This window comes from Strix uralensis, chromosome 20 (assembly GCF_047716275.1).
Source record: "Strix uralensis isolate ZFMK-TIS-50842 chromosome 20, bStrUra1, whole genome shotgun sequence".
Taxonomy (NCBI): Eukaryota; Metazoa; Chordata; class Aves; order Strigiformes; family Strigidae; genus Strix; species Strix uralensis.
The window spans coordinates 958,966-979,584 of record NC_133991.1 but is presented as its reverse complement, the minus strand read 5'-3'; the positions used below and the strand labels follow the sequence as shown (position 1 = coordinate 979,584).

Genomic DNA, 20,619 nt, shown 5'->3' with positions numbered 1-20,619 from the left:
CTGCTGCTCGGTCATGACGGTGTATGATGGAAATTCTCGTGGGTGTTTGGTTGCAGATGTGGGTACAGGGAAGGCTTTTCCAGCTCCTCATCCGGATCCTGCGCTGGCGCTTCCTTGGCGTCGCAGGGGTAAGTAGTCAGTCTTGGCTGACTCCACAGACGACACACTTGTTTTCAATATTGTATTTGTGAGAAATTTAACTTTGGACTTTCCATTCAGGTCCTCAAAGAGCAAAGTACAACTCTGAAACAGGAAAACCCTCCCAGTGGGCCTCAGAAGTCGTCCAGGGAATTCTGAAGGAGCTGCACAGGACCATGCCAGCCCACGGTGGGTGTCTGTCCCTGTTAAGCAGAAGCCTTGTCAAGCTGAGGTTTTAGATGCGTGGATGGACAAGCCGTAGCCTGCACAGTAGGAGGGGGCCGCTCAGAGCCTCACTGCAGTGACACTCAGTTACAGGCCTTGTGGGCGCTGGCGAGCTGCAGACATGGTCGAGTCTCTGGTGGCAGTTGGGGTTCCAGCCGAGCCCCAGGAACAGCTGCTGCCCCAGTTACAGCCTTACTGGGGCCAGAGCTGTTCTGGGCAGACGGTGGTGTCCAGCTGGCAGGAGCTGGTGGGACTCACCACCTTGAGTGGGTGAGGGACTTGCCGAGGATCTGATGGCTGCTCAGTGCTGAGAGGGCAGCACCTTGCCAGTCCCCAGAGGGGAGAGCGCAGAGGATGCGCAGGCAGCATGGGGCAGCACCCACTGCACCTCGGGCTGACAGCGGGGCTGGGGTCGTGGTGGGGCAGGGCCGGCAGAGCCGCAGGGCCGGGCTGGGCCGGGCGAGCTGTGTCCAGCTCCGCGGGCAGCGGGAGGCAGGTGCCCTGTACGGAGGCGCAGGGGGCTGCCTTTGCTGCAGGGGCCTTTTCCGGGTGGACGGTGGGACTGGGAGCAGCAGTGAGAAAGTGTCCCTGGAGCCGGCCCTGTGCCGCCTGCCCCAGGGCAGCCTTGCCCCGGTCTGCGTGTCAGGGCCCGGCAGCACGGCAGTAGCCGGGCAATAGCCCTCGGGAGCACTTCTTCCCCAGGCCGGGCACAGCCACGTCCGGGGGGTTTGTGTCTCTGCCGTTCCCCGGCTGGACCCCAGCTTTCAGCCTCGGGGACGTCCCTCCTGGGGAGGTGTCCACTGGGGAAAACAGGAGCATTCCTGCTCCAGCCCTGCAACGCTCTCCCCGCTCTCCCCGGGCCAGCCCGGGTCACCATGGGACACACAGCCCCAGCCCACAGCCCGGGGAACAGACGGGGCAGCGCTGGGGCAGCCTCTCCCTGGTCACTGGGTTCTTCTCCGTCAGATAGGTGAACAATAACGTCTTCACGTGGGCGCCTTTTCTGCCCAGAAAACGTGTCCCAGGAAGAAATGCCCAGGGGCCATACATGTATACATCCGGTCCTTGAGGGCTGTTGCACAGGGCCTGGAAACAGTATTTTGAAAGGCTCCAGGTGCAGCTAACAGGTCACCCCGGCCCCTCTGCACCTCTGGAAATGTCCACCCACGTCTGGGTCCCATGGCATCACCTGACCCCCTCCAGTCACTGCAGGTCACTGGCAAAGGAGCTCACAACCTCTCATGGGAATGTGCTTGATTACAGCTGTGCCCGAAGCCAACGGCCACCCGACGGCTCGGCCGGATCTTGTCTCGGGGCCTGGAGGCGATCGCACAGGTATGTCCCCTGAATGAGTGAGCACTTAGGTTTTAATATTCCGTTCTTGTGAAATTTCAGTTAACGCTCTCTTGGCCCACGCTCAGCCGAGCAGAAGAGGGGCAGAGAGGGACTGGCTTGGGCTCAAGAGATGTGAGCACTCTGCCTTGCGAAGGTGTCTGTGCCAGCCTCTCCGGCCCTGCGCTGCTTCCAGTGCCTGCTGCAAGGCCAGCGGTGGGCTTGTTGGGGTTGAGTTTAGAGCTGGTGCGAGCTCCAGGGAGTCCTTTCTCCCAACACCTCCGTGCATGTCTTGTTTTAGATCCTCCTGCTCCAGGCACCCAGTACCTGTCTGCACAGCGCTCCTGATGGAGGGGGGGGATGAGTGACACGGAGCACTCCCGTGTTGGAAGTGCCTTCGCGGCCGTTCAGACCTGCAGAGGTGTATTGAAATAGCTCATGGGAGCTTCTCTGTTCTGTCTGTTCACAGACGTGGCTGGAGGCGATCACTATCCTGTTTCCCAGCTGGGTTCCAGGGGGGACGCTCAGGGAGATGGCACGGGTACGTCACGGCTTTTGAATTCCTCTGAGAGCCGCCGGCTCAAAGCCCAGATGTGAGCGAGGCGTCTCTCGCGGCTCTGAGAACGTGGACCTGCACTGTGTGTGCCGTGCCATTGCGTGATCCGCTCGTATGTTCTGCTGCTCGGTCATGACGGTGTATGATGGAAATTCTCGTGGGTGTTTGGTTGCAGATGTGGGTACAGGGAAGGCTTTTCCAGCTCCTCATCCGGATCCTGCGCTGGCGCTTCCCTGGCGTCGCAGGGGCGAGTTTTCTTGGCTGACTCCACAGACGACACACTTGTTTTCAATATTGTATTTGTGAGAAATTTAACTTTGGACTTTCCATTCAGGTCCTCAAAGAGCAAAGTACAACTCTGAAACAGGAAAACCCTCCCAGTGGGCCTCAGAAGTCGTCCAGGGAATTCTGAAGGAGCTGCACAGGACCATGCCAGCCCACGGTGGGTGTCTGTCCCTGTTAAGCAGAAGCCTTGTCAAGCTGAGGTTTTAGATGCGTGGATGGACAAGCCGTAGCCTGCACAGTAGGAGGGGGCCGCTCAGAGCCTCACTGCAGTGACACTCAGTTACAGGCCTTGTGGGCGCTGGCGAGCTGCAGACATGGTCGAGTCTCTGGTGGCAGTTGGGGTTCCAGCCGAGCCCCAGGAACAGCTGCTGCCCCAGTTACAGCCTTACTGGGGCCAGAGCTGTTCTGGGCAGACGGTGGTGTCCAGCTGGCAGGAGCTGGTGGGACTCACGCCTTGAGTGGGTGAGGGACTTGCCGAGGATCTGATGGCTGCTCAGTGCTGAGAGGGCAGCACCTTGCCAGTCCCCGGAGGGGAGAGCGCATAGGATGCGCAGGCAGCTGGGGGCCGCTGAGAGCAGCAGACACTGCCAGGGCTGCAGGTCTGCCCTGGCCAGGGTCGGAGCAACCCCAGCTTCAGATCCTTAGCATTGTGAATGTATTTTGGGAAGTACTGCCCTTGGAAGACGTCATCTTCCTGAAGGGGAACAGTTCCTTTGACTTAATCTGACCTTCTTTCTTTCTAAAGGGATGAACGGTGAACCTGTGGAGAAGGAGGCATTTCGGGAAGGAGGCAGCCAGGCAGCGCCAGCCTCTGACGAAAGAACAGGGGCAATGCAATCAACGGGCGTGGCAGGTAATTGCTGTCCTTTGTTCTCCCAGTGTCATACATCCAAACCTCTCCCTGTCTGCAGGCTCTGCCCCCAGTGCCCGCTACTGCACACCCTGTCAGCAGCACAACCCACAACTGTTAGTGCAGAGCATGTTTTTTAAAAGATGCCGGGGGGTGGAGTTTTTTGCCAGAGACACACACACTCGTAACCCTCTGTGGATGCAGAAAGACGCTCACCTCCCAGCACAGCCCATCACAGGAATTTCAGGACTTTGCCAGCTGGGGAACAAGAGCATCTCAGACACGTTCAGCAGACAGTGGGAAATGTGACTCTTAATCAAATGGGCCTCCCGCAACACCTGCATCCCAGAGCTTGCTGTGGGTGCCTGGAGGCCCCAGGCACAGCAGAGGGGGATCCTTGCTGTGACCTGAGGGCCAAAGGGGTGCACTGACAGATCAGGCACAGGCTTAGAGGGAACCTGCCCCATCCTTCCGCACCCTCTATGCCTGAGCCATGACCTTTGTCTGAGGCATTACCTTTCTCTGACTCTTGGCAGTGCTGAAAACTGGAGGCACGTGAGCAGTACCCACACTGGAGAAAAGGCGAAGTGGGAGAGCGAGGCTCAGGCCTCTCCCAGGAGGGCCTGAGTCTGTCCCCTCGGGCTGTGGGTGCTGGGCTGGGGAGGGAGAGCTGGGGGGGCGCGCCCTGATGCAGGGATGTTTTCTGTCCCTCTCGCTCAGAGGGGCGATTGCTGTGCTCCCCCACACGCTCTCCATCTGGCCCGATGACTTCAGTTCAGAGGGACGACTTGTCCCAAAGGGCCAGAGGGAGCCTCCGTGCAGCAGCACTAGCAAGCCTCGGAGACTGACGGTGGGCAAGCGCCAAAGGAATTGTGCGCAGATGGGAAAGGTGACCAAGAAAGGGGAGGAACCCCTGACACTGGGAAAACTCAATTATGGCCACCCCAGAGTGTAGGCAAAGCTGAGAGGAGAAAGGGACGCTCCAGAGTGCATTGATGTGCAATGGCTTTGGGAGTTGCCTTTCTTCTGCTGAAACCAAGGAAACATCACAGCCCCAGGACAGTCACTGGCTCAGAGTTGCTGACAAAGGGAGAAGGAACTGGCCCTGGCCATGTCAGACCTCCTGTGAGATGACCAGTCATGTGCGGGACACACTAACGCACAGAATTGTTCCTCCAGGAACGGACGGCAAGAGTAGACCAAATGCCACGGATCATAAAAATCCCTGGACGTACATCGTAAAAGAGGCCCTGCGTGGTCTGGGCTTCATTCTGGCTTCCGTGTTCTCCTTCTGTGTGGTCCATGTGTGCATGAAGTTAAAACGGTGAGTGTTGGCAAACTTCTGTCTCAGATGGCTGTTCTATTAGCCGTGAAGCATGTAGAGGTGGGGTATTCTGGAGTGCCGAGTTAGTCACTGGCCAAACTCTACTGAGATTTCTGCTGCAAGAAGTTGGAACTGCCCTCTCAATTCATGGGCACTATTTTCTGAACCCCCTTCTTCCTGTTGCAAGTGTTACTTAAAAGCAACCCTCCCCCAGCAAGAGCAGACCCAGTGACAGAGGTAGGCAGGGCAAGGTCAGGAAGAAGAGCAGTGAGGAAGGGCGTTGCCATGGAAAGGGAGCAGCACAATAGTGACATCTCCCTGCCAGTGAACCTCCCGGCGGAAATCACCGTGTTAGGCGAAGCTGTAAACCCCACATGTTCCCCTCGGCCAAGGTGTCCCGGCAGCTCAGACCGTGATGATGAACCTTCCCAGCTCTCAGCCTGGCTTTGGAGCAGGAGGGTCGGTCTGTCCCATCTGCACCCAAATGCTGCCAGCGTGCGTGTTCTCAGCACAGGCCCCCAGGGGTTTTGTCTGTGCAGAGGTCTGCATCTCTTTGGATAAGTGTTCTGAAGAGAGGATGGAGGGCCCCTCCCCTCCCTGAGAGCCGAGGCTGCCCCTTGTCTGGGCAGGGACGGGCAGGGGAGCCGCGTGCTGGTCTCTGGCAGCACCAGGAGCCAGGAGAACAGGAGGCTCTCCTGGCCGCGCAGGGCCGTGCCCAGCTCTGGTCCCCTCGCTCTGCTGGGGTCAGGTCTCCTTCCCGGCACGTGCAGAGCAGCCAGGTCAGGATGGCGAGGGCGGAGAGGAGATGAGCCCAGGGCAGGCCAGCAGAGCCCCAGCCGAGGGGTGAGGGGCACCCCATTTTCTGCACAGAGCTCTCTGTGCCCACGGCTCCCGTGTGCAGCTGGGTGCCCACACTCCACGGGGTGCCCAGTGCTGCCCCACACCCTCGCACCCGCCCTCAATCAGGCCTCAGCAGTCTCCTCTCTCTGCAGGCGCCGCACCAAAACTTCGGGATCCCAACCACCAGCACCGTCCCTCCCACCTGAACAGCCGGACTGTCCACTGAAGCAACTCTACCACGGTGCCAACCCGTTCAGGATCTTCTCTACATATCTCTGCTGCCTGCCTTCAAGCCATCAAGTCTGTGACAGAAAAAGGCACTTTCACATATACTGGCCCAACATTTCCAACTCCCTGCCGCAGGGGAGCAATTGTTTGTGTTGGCTGTTGAGTTCTCCGAGAAATAGGGGTATACATTACAATGTCTGATGGTCCTTCCCCCACATCCTCTATTCCGCTACTGTCTGGTTCCCCCACCTGTTCCCTGTTCTCTTGGCTTTTGATTCCTTTCTCTCCTAAGAGGGGATATATCTAACTCTGGTCCTTCATCCTCTTTGGGAGTTATTTTCTTTAAACACTCCTTTTCATGGGTACATTCAGAACAACACTTTTTCACCTTCTTATCATCAGAAGTCATGGCCATTACCAAATTATCTTTACTAGTTATCTTACATTCTTCCTGCCAATCCATTCTTCGTCTTAAATAAAAGAATAAATCTACATATGGTACTTCACTCCTGTGATAGACAGTAAACTGTTTGTTCATCAGATTCCATTAAAGATACTGGGAGCTCGTGACATGTTATTCCATAAACTATGTAGGCCTAAGCTTAATCTTAACTATTACACTGTGTAACGACTAACTGACTGCAAGTGCTTATCTAAGTTGAAATGCTGAAGCAAGGACTCCTACTATGCAAAAGACTGAAAAGAGGGAGAAAGGGAAGAAGGACAAAGGGGAGAAAGACAAAGGGGAGAAGAAGAAGAAAAAAAAGGGGGTAGTGTCTATATTCTGTAAGATATAAACAAAAGCTTTGTGAGCCACTCTCAGGAAAGCAGGAAATACAAGGAGTTGGTGACGTGAGGAAGACCCGGATGGAGCGACCCCCTAGCTGCAAAGTGCGCAGACGCAGGGTACACCTCTCAGAGAGACCCGATACCGGAAGGCGGAGGATATAAAAAAGACGGACCCTCGGGAAGTGAGCGCGCGCCGTTGGTGGAGCAAGGACTCCCCGGCCGCCCAGCGCTGTTTTGCTTGTTGCCGCTTGCTAAATAAACAATTGAAATTTTGATTGGCTCTGACTCACATCAATTTGAGAAATCTACTTATAACAACTCCATTTTCCTTCCCTCCTGCAGAACAGCATTAACTGCAGGATGGTGTCATAATTCAATGTCCCATGCACAGGCCATTTCTCCTGACTCTCCAGTGTATACAAAGGCCACCAATGATTACAATATCCAATCATCTGACTTTTTCGTAAATCCTCATGTAAATCTCCCCAGTGTGCCAATAAACATCCTAACGGGGAGTTTTTCGGAATTTTATCATTTGCAGCCAAATTGCCCACACTTTTACTCTTAAACAAACGAGTTAACTTAGATGCCATGGTTACTCACTTCACAGTATAATATACAATCACTCAAATCTGCCGCTTCGTTCTTCTCCGGCTGCACCTCTCACAAGATAACAGAACCGCGGATCCGAACTCCACACTCGCTTCGTACTTATTTGTACGTCTCAAGCTCACACACACACCCCCTCACAATTATTACTTTAAACGCAGGAATATAACGTATCACTATACAACCATTAATCTTAACCCGGTATACTATTAAACAAACATAAAATTCCACAACTCGAGTCCTTATCATATCATCGAAAACACTATAGCATATAGGTTTTCATTACTCCAAATTCCATACATTCCACTATTGTCCAACCCTGCAATAGCTTTCGCTTATGCCTTACGGGCAGACGCCTAGGCTTCCAATTCCACTAGGATCCTTTAGTCCAACCCTGCGCAGCTTTCGCCGCGTCTGACAGGCAGACTTATACAGTGGGACTCTAACCCACTGTGTGGGACTCTAACCCACTCCCAAGTGGGACTCTAACCCACTTTCCTAGGGTGGGACTCTAACCCACTCCTAGTACAAAAGAAGTGTCTTACCAAAATCCAGGGAACGTCGCGAAGAGCCTTACGGATCGGGGATCGATGGGTATCCCCGAGAAATCCTCGGTGCCGGCTGGAACCAATCAGGTCCCCGACTCCTCCGGTCTCTCTCAGCGAGGTCCCATCTGGGTCGCCAGAAACTGTTACCGAAAAACTCGGAATAAAACTTATCAACACCAATTTGATGTAGATAAGCAGACACTTCTTTATTGACGGCCGGGTGCGCGGGTGAATCCTTTCACCAACGACGCACACCATGCACCAAAATCATACATCTTATATAGAACTCATTCATACATAGTCATTATGTATTCATGCATAAACATAACAATTCCTGGAAATCATTATCATACTCTCCTCCTATTTCCGATTCTGCGCAGTAGAGTCCAGAAACACCTGGAAATGGGTCTGGGGTGTAATGCGAGTCGGTGGTTAATGAGTCGGTGGTCGCGATCTCCCCCTGTCGGAATTACCTATTGCTTGAGGACACTGTTTCTTGGCTTAAACTTACATGTTGCTTCAGCCGATTTCCCCATTTTCCCATTAATTTGGATTCTGACATCTCTCTGCATTCTTTCAGGTTATTAAATACCTTATATGTAAGATTATCTTGAATCGTAAGCCTGTTATCTATAGTTCTAAATGTTCCTACTAGGTGATTCTGACCAGTTCTTTCGGCCTTGGTACAGGGCTGTACAAGGGAGTTCGTAGTAGCCTTGGTTCCTGTATAGAGTGCAAATGCAGCATATGATTTTTACTAAATATCTTCTATATTCCTATTAAAACTAAACAAATTAATACTAATCTATATTAAATCAATAACATATCAAATCAGTAACATTTCCCCCCTTTGAAAGTGTTGAAAATCATTTCAACACTTTCACATCATCTTGCAGCACTCTAAACTGCAGTATTTGCTTCAGTACACCTTGGTGGTGCACTAGGACTATACCCTGGTAGAATAGTCAGAACCTCTCTCATGATCATGCGATTAACTGCAATTTTATTGGCAAACTGTTTCTTTAAACAGTTATAAAGCAGCGTGATCATCAGAAAGACAATTAGTAACAGAAACAGAGTTTTAATTATAGATTGTAACCAAAAACTCAGATTCCATCCTAGCCCTTTAAAAAGTTTTCCCAGCCAATCTTCTGACATATCTTCTCGGATCTTTTCTGTTTCTTTTTCAATTTTACCTAGTAAATCTAAACCGTGTTCTACATCCTGAGTGACATTTGGGATGTGAATACAGCAGTGGTCCACAGTGTCCTTGAGATATCCACATACTCCATGTTCTTTAAGTAAGAGCATATCCAGTGCCATCCTATTTTGTAAAGTCATTCTAGAAGTTGCCTGCAGCTGCATGTTTAATTCTTTGAACCCCTTCCTTGTTACATTTGCCAATTTTTCTACCTGTCCTGTCAATTGATACAGCCATTCCCTATTTCTATACGAGGCTATGGGATTCAAAAGAGATTCAAGAGCCCAACCAATTCTTACTCCTGTTGATGGCTCGTTCCATACATCATCATCATCATGTCTCAGATCTCTTGGTTCGTTTTAATTTTAGATTTTCCAAGAGTCCCCTAAATGCTGATTTCTTCCAAATTGGGCACAATGTAGGCATGCCTAAAGTAACCTGTCTCACCTTACCATCTAATGGTAGCTGAGTTGTCCAGGTTCCGTCACTCAATGCCCAAACTAGATGTCCCGGACTTTGAAGGGTAGTTTTCCTGCAACTGAACAAGGTTCCTCTTCTAGGTGTGTATGCACTGGTTAAATTAAGATTATTTTTAAGACCTCGACAATAACAGCCAAATTTTAAAGCCGCCGCCAAAGGAGGAATTCTCTGAATTAGTAAATCAGTATTGCTGCAATCATACACCTTTTCACACTTCCACCATGACACTAGTTTGTCTTCCTTTGTCCTCAGTGAAGTGCTTTCATCGTTCACTGAGGGTAGGACCGCGAACTCTTTTCCCTCCCAAGTAAAACACCAGGGGGTTCTAGCCATGTACTGAAACTGAGAAAATATAGACATAGACCATACCAAGTCCCACTGCTCCTCCTTCTGTATATCTTGTCCCGGTTTACTACACTGCCATTCCATGATAATTCTGCTTTCATTGGTTTTAATCTGTACATCATAAGAGCACCACCCTAACAACCCCTGCTCTGGACCTACTCCCAACCCTAATCCTAAAAGAGACGTTGGTGTAAACCGATGATTCAATAATTTTAGGCACTCTGCCTCTCTGCCTATTGTTTTCCATTGTTTTCTGATAACCTTTATTTGTTCAGACCATTGAGTCACTGGCCTTTGCTCACAGTAAGTGGATTCGTTTTTATGTTCCAGGTTGGTCAAATTCATAGTTAAGATTCCCCAAGGAATAGATTCACCTGCCGCCCTCAGTATTGGTAAACAAGTAGTAATCTGTGTGACATTCTGCAAATTGGCAAATCCCTTAATCAATCCTAACATCAGATTTTCTTCAGGGGTTTTTCTGGGAACATTAATCAATTGTTCTGTTTCTATTTGTCTTTTGTTCCTCACCACCGAACCAGTCAACACCAGTACTACCTGCCAAGCTAATACAAAGAGAATAATCACAAACTGATATGAAAAATTAGACATGTTTCAGAGTCAGTTTTAAAGTCTCTGGGTCGCGGTTAATAACCCTCCATGAAGTAGGTGCCGCCTTCACCCAAGTATAGTGTATCCAAGCATCTGATTCTGCAATCTCGATAGCAGTAAAGGTAGTCAACAGTATCTGGAAAGGTCCCTTCCAGCGTTCTTGCAGAGGTTCGGAAGTCCACGTCTTCACATAGACATAGTCTCCTGGTTGAAAGTCATGCACAGGATTTTCAAGAGATAATGGTCTGTTCCACACTATCGCGCTCCGAATTGGGGTCAAAGTTTTTCCTAAGGAAAGTAAATAGTTATACACATCTTGTTTCCCTTTTACATGCATGTTTGGATTTGGTTCTGGGGATTCATAAGGCTTTCCATACAATAATTCATAAGGACTGACTGAGGTACCACTCTTTGGTTGTGCCCTAATTCGCAATAATGCCAATGGAAGTGCCTGAGGCCATTTCAAATTAGTTTCTTGACAGATTTTACTTATTTGTCTCTTTAAGGTCTGATTCATTCTTTCTACTTTTCCACTGGATTGTGGCCTCCATGAAGTATGTAAGTCCCAAGTGATACCCAAAATTTTGCTAACATTTTGAACTATTTCAGCAACAAAGTGTGGTCCTCTGTCAGAGGAAATTCCAATAGGAACCCCAAACCTTGGAATTATTTCTCGTAGTAACCACTTTACTACCTCTTCTGCTTGTGTGGTGTGACAGGGAAAAGCTTCCGGCCATCCTGTAAAAGTGTCAACCCCCACCAGAATGTATCAATATCCGTTCTGCTTAGGTAATTCTGAAAAACCCACTTGCCAATAATCTCCAGGTTCAGTACCAGATTTTAGTCTACCCATTTGGACTCTTTTCTTGATCACTGGATTATTTTTCAAACACACCTTACATTTTGCAGTTATCATTTTAGCCAAACTTAACATCTTAACTGATACCACTTGTTTTTGTAAAGAAGCCACTAATGCTTCTGCTCCCCAATGACATTCTTGATGTCTGGTTTGAACTATTTCTCTCATTAGAAAGGGTGGAACTACTACTTGTCTAGTAGGGGTTACCCACCACCCAGCCAAATTTTTCTTAGCATTTAATAATTGACGCAACCTGTCATCTTCCTCCGAATATTTTGGTTGTTCCCTAGGAAGGGTTATTGTTTTGGAGGGAATTAGTGCCATCTGAAATGCTCGCTCCTTTGCTATTTTTCTTGCCGTTCGATCGGCAAAATTATTTCCGGCGATTTCCTTTGTGTTTCCAACTCGATATGCTTTACAGTGCATGATTGCTACCTGATCTGGTTTTTGAACTGCTCGTAATAATTGTAAGATTTCATTTTGGTGCTTAATATTCGATCCCTGGGAGGACAATAATCCTCTTTCTTTCCACAAAGCTCCATGGACATGTACTACCCCATAAGCATATTTAGAGTCTGTCCAAATATTTACTTTCTTTTCTTCACTTAGTTCTAGAGCTCGAATTAAAGCAATAAGTTCTGCTTTCTGAGCTGATGTAGTACTCGCCAGTGCTCTTGCTTCTATAACTGTGGTGTCTGTTGTTACCGCATATCCAGCGTATCGGACTCCTTGTTCCATAAAGCTGCTGCCGTCTGTATAACAATTCCCAGTCTGGTTGTGCCAATGGTACATCCTTCAAATCTTCTCGGCTGGAATAAACATACTTGATAGTAGCCAAGCAGTCATGCTCCAGCTGTCCTTCTTCCTGTGTGGAACTTAAAAACACTGCAGGATTTACCAGGGTAGTTGTTTTTAAGATCACGTCATCTTGTTCAGTCAGCACTACCTGGTATTTCATCATCCGGCTCGGAGATAACCAATGTCCCCCCTTTTGTTCTAAAACAGTTATCACCATGTGTGGGACATAGACTGTTATCGTTCTTCCCAAAGTCAATTTCCGAGCTTCTTGTATGAGCATTACTGCTGCAGCTACTGCTCGGAGGCAGTTTGGCCACCCTTTACTCACTGTGTCCAGTTGTTTGGAAAAGTATCCGACTGGTCGTTTCCAGTTTCCTATCTTCTGAGTTAGCACCCCCAGTGCTAGGCGTTGTCTCTCGTGAACAAACAACTGAAAATCTTTGGTTAGGTCCGGGAGTCCTAAAGCCGGTGCAGACATTAAGGCACGCTTTAACTCTGTAAAAGCCCTTTGTTGTTGTGGGCCCCACACAAAAGGAGAGTTCTTTTGGGCCTCATACAATGGCTTAGCTATTAGACCACAGTTCAGGATCCAGAGACGACACCACCCTGTCATTCCCAAAAACGCTCTGAGCTCATGGATATTTTTCGGCTCAGGTATACTGCAAATGGCTTCTTTACGATCTTTTCCTAATTGCCGCTGTCCTTTTGAAACCTCAAAGCCCGAGTATATAACAGTCTGACATGTTATTTGGGCTTTCTTCCTGGATACTTTGTACCCATTCAGTCCCAGAAAATTCAAAAGGTCAATAGTTACCTGTATGCAGGTAAACCTCTCTTCCGTAGCAATCAGTATGTCATCCACATATTGTAGAAGTAAATGTCCAGGCCTTGGTTTGTCCTGTCTCCAGATCTCAAGCTCTCTTGCCAGCTGATTTCCAAAGATTGTAGGGCTATTTCTAAATCCTTGGGGTAGTCTTGTCCATGTTAACTGCATCTTTCGTCCAGTTTGTGGATTCTCCCATTCAAAGGCAAACAGTTTTCTGCTTTCCTTCTCCAAAGGTATACAAAAGAAAGCATCTTTCAAATCAAGCACTGTAAACCACTCATGAGTCTCCTTTAATGCTGTTAACAATGTCTAAGGATTTGCCACTACAGGATATATGTCCTTGACTATTTGATTTACTGCTCTCAAGTCTTGCACCAATCTATATTCACCTGAGGGTTTTCTGACTGGTAAAAGAGGAGTGTTATACTCAGATTCACACTCCTCCAAAATTTTATACTCTAAAAATTTATCAATCAGCTTCTTCAGCTCCTGTCTAACCTCTGGTTTGATTGGATATTGTTTAATTTTTACCGTCCCTGCATCTTCTTTTAGATCTATTTTTACAGGCTCTGCTAATTTCGATTTACCAGGGATGCCTGTGTCCCATACTGTAGGGATTACTGCCGAATCCACCTCTGGTGGAATTTCTTGCTCCTTCACCTTTTCTTGTATCATTAAGATCTCTCCTGTTTTCGACTCAGGTATTTTCAAGAAAAGTTCTCCTTCCTCAAAAACAATTTGTGCATTCAATTTAGATAACAAATCCCGTCCTAACAAGGGTATCGGACATTCTGGTACATACAGGAATTCAGGTGTAATTATTTTATTTCCAAACTTCAAATCCAGGGGTTGCAGGAATGGCCTATTTTCTTCTCTCCCTGTTGCTCCTACTATATTTGCTGTTTCGGTTCCAATTTTTCCTTTACAAGTATTAAGCATCGAGAACGTCGCTCCCATATCCACTAAAAATTTAACTTCTTTTTCTCCCAGCTTTATTACAACCAGAGGTTCAGCTGGGCTCCCCTCCGGTCCCCGTCAGTCATCTAAAACCATTGTCCTGGCTATCTCCTGGTGAATATTCCCAGTTTTAGGACACTCTCTTTTCCAATGTCCTTCCTCTCTGCACAAGGCACATTGATTCACTCCCAAGGGGGTGTTAAAATTCCGATTGCCAAAATTCATAAATCCTCCCCTTCCACTGGCTCCTCGTCCTCTCCCTCTACCTCTTCCTCTGCCTGCTGTTCCTGTCATTACAGCCAATAATCTATTTTCTCTGGTTTTTCTTTCCTCTTTTTCCCTGTTGTTATAAACTTTCCATGCTGCCTCCAGCATTTTATTCAAACTTCTCGAGTCCTCTCCCTCAAGCTTTTGAAGTTTCTTTCTTATATCTGGTGCCGATTGTCCGATAAAGATCAGAGCCAGTTGGATTTGAGCTGCCTCTGTCTCTACCCTCAAATCAGTGTATTTTCTGGCTGCTTCTTTCAGTCTCTCCAGGAATGCAGAGGGAGATTCATTCTTATCTTGTCTCACCTCATATAATTTGGACCAGTTCAAAGATTTAGGCATAGCATGTTTAACCCCATAGAAAACCCATTTCTGATACCGGCTCAGTCTTTCTCTGTGTTCCACAAGATTTGGATTCCACTGCGGGTCCCCAGACGGAAAATTCTGCTCTAATGTTCCACGCACTGTCCCACTCAATACAGCCACTTCTGCCTGTGCTTTGCCAGCCTTTAATACCATCTGCTTTTCTGTATCATCCAGCAAGTTATCCAGGATCACCTGCAAATCACTCCAATCTGGATTCTGCGTCCTAATTATAGTGTCTACCACTCTGCCTACCCGCTCAGGATCTTCTCTATATATCCCTGCTGCCTGCTTCCAAGCCATCAAGTCTGTGACAGAAAAAGGCACTTTCACATATACTGGCCCATCATTTCCAACTCCCTGCCGCAGGGGAGCGATTGTTTGTGTTGGCTGTTGAGTTCTCCGAGAAATAGGGGTATACATTACAATGTCTGATGGTCCTTCCCCCACATCCTCTATTCCGCTACTGTCTGGTTCCCCCACCTGTTCCCTGTTCTCTTGGCTTTTGATTCCTTTCTCTCCTAAGAGGGGATATATCTAACTCTGGTCCTTCATCCTCTTTGGGAGTTATTTTCTTTAAACACTCCTTTTCATGGGTACATTCAGAACAACACTTTTTCACCTTCTTATCATCAGAAGTCATGGCCATTACCAAATTATCTTTACTAGTTATCTTACATTCTTCCTGCCAATCCATTCTTCGTCTTAAATAAAAGAATAAATCTACATATGGTACTTCACTCCATTTTCCTTCCCTCCTGCAGAACAGCATTAACTGCAGGATGGTGTCATAATTCAATGTCCCATGCACAGGCCATTTCTCCTGACTCTCCAGTGTATACAAAGGCCACCAATGATTACAATATCCAATCATCTGACTTTTTCGTAAATCCTCATGTAAATCTCCCCAGTGTGCCAATAAACATCCTAACGGGGAGTTTTTCGGAATTTTATCATTTGCAGCCAAATTGCCCACACTTTTACTCTTAAACAAACGAGTTAACTTAGATGCCATGGTTACTCACTTCACAGTATAATATACAATCACTCAAATCTGCCGCTTCGTTCTTCTCCGGCTGCACCTCTCACAAGATAACAGAACCGCGGATCCGAACTCCACACTCGCTTCGTACTTATTTGTACGTCTCAAGCTCACACACACACCCCCTCACAATTATTACTTTAAACGCAGGAATATAACGTATCACTATACAACCATTAATCTTAACCCGGTATACTATTAAACAAACATAAAATTCCACAACTCGAGTCCTTATCATATCATCGAAAACACTATAGCATATAGGTTTTCATTACTCCAAATTCCATACATTCCACTATTGTCCAACCCTGCAATAGCTTTCGCTTATGCCTTACGGGCAGACGCCTAGGCTTCCAATTCCACTAGGATCCTTTAGTCCAACCCTGCGCAGCTTTCGCCGCGTCTGACAGGCAGACTTATACAGTGGGACTCTAACCCACTGTGTGGGACTCTAACCCACTCCCAAGTGGGACTCTAACCCACTTTCCTAGGGTGGGACTCTAACCCACTCCTAGTACAAAAGAAGTGTCTTACCAAAATCCAGGGAACGTCGCGAAGAGCCTTACAGATCGGGGATCGATGGGTATCCCCGAGAAATCCTCGGTGCCGGCTGGAACCAATCAGGTCCCCGACTCCTCCGGTCTCTCTCAGCGAGGTCCCATCTGGGTCGCCAGAAACTGTTACCGAAAAACTCGGAATAAAACTTATCAACACCAATTTGATGTAGATAAGCAGACACTTCTTTATTGACGGCCGGGTGCGCGGGTGAATCCTTTCACCAACGACGCACACCATGCACCAAAATCATACATCTTATATAGAACTCATTCATACATAGTCATTATGTATTCATGCATAAACATAACAATTCCTGGAAATCATTATCATACTCTCCTCCTATTTCCGATTCTGCGCAGTAGAGTCCAGAAACACCTGGAAATGGGTCTGGGGTGTAATGCGAGTCGGTGGTTAATGAGTCGGTGGTCGCGATCTCCCCCTGTCGGAATTACCTATTGCTTGAGGACACTGTTTCTTGGCTTAAACTTACATGTTGCTTCAGCCGATTTCCCCATTTTCCCATTAATTTGGATTCTGACATCTCTCTGCATTCTTTCAGGTTATTAAATACCTTATATGTAAGATTATCTTGAATCGTAAGCCTGTTATCTATAGTTCTAAATGTTCCTACTAGGTGATTCTGACCAGTTCTTTCGGCCTTGGTACAGGGCTGTACAAGGGAGTTCGTAGTAGCCTTGGTTCCTGTATAGAGTGCAAATGCAGCATGTGATTTTTACTAAATATCTTCTATATTCCTATTAAAACTAAACAAATTAATACTAATCTATATTAAATCAATAACATACCAAATCAGTAACACAGGGGCCTGGCCCTCGCCAGCCCGGACAAACGCCTGGCCCGCCTGCCTCCAGCCCGGCCTCCACGTCCAGTGTCCCAGTTTCGACCAGGATGGAGTTAATTTTCATTGGAGTATTTCATACCATGTGATGTCATGTGCCGCGATTGAGAGACGGGAGACAGGCTTGATGCAAGCAAAGTTCTTCTCACTTTATTACATGTAATACTCATTTTTATAGAAAATCAGAAGATGCGTGTGTTAAATTGGTTGGTTGCTATGCTTCAGAGTTCTTATCAGCGCACGCTAATTGGTAGCTAATCGGACCCAATTGATTGTTCCCAACAATTTCTGTACATCATGCAAGTTTCTAGTGTCTGTCTGTATCTGTAAGGGTTGAGGAACTATAGTCTGAGCCCTGATGCGCCAACCTAAGTACTTCCAAGGTGATATTTTTTGAATTTTTTCCGGTGCAATACAGAGGCCTGCCGAGTTGACAGCAGCTGTGACAAGGGCTGTAGCTTCCTCCATGACCTCGTGATGTTGTGTGGCCACCAAGATGTCGTCCATATAATGATATAACAAAACATTAGGTATCGTGGCTCTAACAGGACTAAGTACTTTAGCTTACATACCACTGACAAATTGTAGGACTATTCTTCATTCCTTGTGGCAGCACAACCCACTGGTATCTTTGCAACGAGGCTTGCATGTTGATGCTTGGAACTGAAAAGGCAAATTTAGGAGCATCATCAAGGTGCAGTGGGATATTGAAAAAGCAATCTTTAAGATCAATAACAGTCAAACACCAATTTTGAGGAATCATAGTAGGGGACGGGAGTCCTGGTTGGAGGGCCCCCATGTCTTCCATGGCGTCGTTAATTTTTCTGAGGTTGTGGAACAAGCGCCACCTGCCGGTTTGTTTTTTAATGACAAAAATAGGCGAGTTCCAAGGACTGGTAGAAGGTACAATATGCCCTTTTGTTAATTGCTCTGTAACTAATTCTTGGAGGGCGCGAAGCTTTTCCAGTGGTAGGGGCCATTGATCTACCCAAATAGGGGTCTCGGTCTTCCATGTCAATTTAAGGGTGTCGCGCGCTTCAATGGCCCCCTCTAAAAATGGGTCCGAATGGACATTCCCCACTGGGACAGCACATCACGTCCCCACAGGATCAGAGGGACAGGTAACACAAAAGGTTTAACAGAGGCTATATGCCCCTCTGGACCTTGAATCTGAATTAATTCCACACTTTGACGGCTGTTACCAGTTCCTCCAATTCCAGCTAACGTGTAGGAAACATTATCCAGAGGCCATTATGGAGGCCACTTAGCCACAGATATTATCGTGACATCAGCTCCAGTATCAATAATTCCATTTAGTACTACTTGCTGCTCTCCACGAATAAGGATACATTGACATACGGGTCGCTTCTGAGAAATAGATTGCACCCATAGAATTTGTGGGTTCCCTGTAGACCCAAATCCTCCCCGCCTTTGATAAGATTGACTAGGAGCGGGGGAGTTCGTCCCCGCAGGAATCAATATTAATTGCGCTACACGACTACCTTTAGGTATCGTGCAGGGAGGAAACGGAGTCCATGCCATAATTTTAATTTCGTCAGTACTGTCAGAGTCAACGACCCCTGGTAATACAAAAAGCCCTGACAATGTAGTAGATGACCTTCCTAACAACAGCGCTTGTGTTTTAGGGGGTAAGGGTCCCGAGATATCTGTCGACAGCAAGTGAACTGAGCAATCAAGTAATGTTACTGTGTGAGCGGTTGCCAGGTCCAATCCTGCGCTCCCAGCTGTTGCTGGACGAAGACTTGAGGCACTGCTGCTTCCCTCCGTGAGGGCTGGAATGTCAGCTGTGGCACTTGTGTCTGCGCGCGTCGCTGCCCCGCGCTCCGCGACCAGTTTCCCTGTATCAGTTGACCCTGAAAATCATACTTAGACCGACATTGATTAGCATAATGATGCCCTTTTCGGCATCTAGGGCAAACCCCAGGGCCTTGGTGCCTAGCCCCTGCATTCATAGTCAGGCAATTCTTTTTAAAATGCCCTGATTTACCACAGACATAGCAATTTCCCAAGCTTGACGGACCACGCATGGCTGCAAGGGCAGCAGCCATGGCCTCAAATTTATGATCCACAGTGCCAATTCTATTACAAGCCTCCACCATTTCAACCAGTGTAGGATTCAGATTAGGAAGGGATTTCAGGAGCTTTTTACAATCCACATTAGCATTTTCAACAGCCAGTTTCAGCAACAGAATGTCCCGCGCTTCCACATTATCTATCTGATGCTCCAGAGCCTGCTTTAATCTATCAATAAATTGCATATAGGGCTCTCGAGGTCCTTGAGTAATAGTTGTAAAAGCTTTCTGTGGCTTCTGTGTGTCCGGGACCTTAAAAAAGGCCTTTTTCGCTTCCTCACGGATGGCTTCTAGAGCCTCCCGAGGGATATCCCGAGCCTGGGCTACCGGATCAGTGTGCTGACCCGTGCCGGTAAGATGCTCTATAGTTAAAGCAGCCACAGCTTGATTAGCATGACCCGCAAATGCACGGAGAAGTACTTGGAGCCCTCCCCTCCAGTGCGACTCCCACAACGAAAACTGAGTCGGAGTTAACAGTAATTGCGCTAAGGATTTTAAATCATGAGGAGTCATTACATAGGTATCAAAAACCAAAGTTAACAGGCTTGCGAAATAAGGAGAGGAAAGCCCGTGCTCAGTGATGGTACGGCGCAACTCCTTAATTACAGAGAAAGATAAGGCTTCCCATTGTGCCCCCCAGCCCTGATAAATCACAGGAGTAACTATCATTTTGGCAATCTCGAGATCCCCTTCCTTTAAGGCTTGGCGTTTTATATTAGCCCATGCGTCGTGTGGGTCAGGGGGACATAAGTCCGGCTCCTTCTCGGGATCTACCGGCCCCGAATCAAAGGAGTCCACCCCCGCAGGATAATTTGCGGCACCGACCTCTGGGGGTCCTCGGCAACTTTGACTTTCCGAAGGCGGAGAAGGGACCGTGGGGGTAACGGTCAGGGCGGCGGGGGTATTCCCTTTAGTCTTTACGTCGCCATTATTAACCTCCTCTTGAGCTTTTAAAGCTTCAAAAATGATCCTCCACCACGGGAGCATATGCTGTGCTTCTACATTCCCCGATGTGGCAGAATCCCACAACTTCACCCCCACATCATCCCAAAGTTCCCGCGTAAAAATATTAGAAGCAGTTACAGCGGGTATCTTCATTTGTACCCATTTAAGCATGGCTTTAAGGTCGTGCCCAGAGATAACTTTCCCATGCTTTTGAAGAAGAGCTTTCATAAGCTCATATACGTCTCTCTCGGGGGAAGACGCTTGATTCCCCATGTTTCCCACAGCTCACCTCTCTACTCCAGAGGGATTTCAGGCCGGCCGGCTCCTGCTTCCTTTCAGCAGCTCATTCAGCGTTCCGTGGGACTCGCAGCCTGCCGCACAGATAGGCGGTTCCTGGACCCGATCGCGTCCCGAACTCGGATCACGTCGGGGTCACCAATTTGCCGCGATTGAGAGACGGGAGACAGGCTTGATGCAAGCAAAGTTCTCCACTTTATTGCATGTAACACTCATTTTTATAGAAAATCAGAAGATGCGTGTGTTAAACTGATTGGTTGCTATGCTTCAGAATTCTTATCAGCGCGCGCTAGTTGGTAGCTACTTAAACTTTAGCAATTGGACTAATAGCAACTAAGCCGCTCCTATAAAAAACTCTAAATTCCTTGCTGTCTGCACCGTCTTCGGCCGTTTATC

At 48.0% G+C, this 20,619-nt stretch overlaps 1 pseudogene; it reads right to left on the bottom strand.

Annotated features, from left to right (window-relative positions):
- Positions 1–10,351: 10,351 nt before the first annotated feature.
- LOC141952782 (uncharacterized) lies at positions 10,352–17,356 on the bottom strand (annotated as a pseudogene).
- Positions 17,357–20,619: the final 3,263 nt, after the last annotated feature.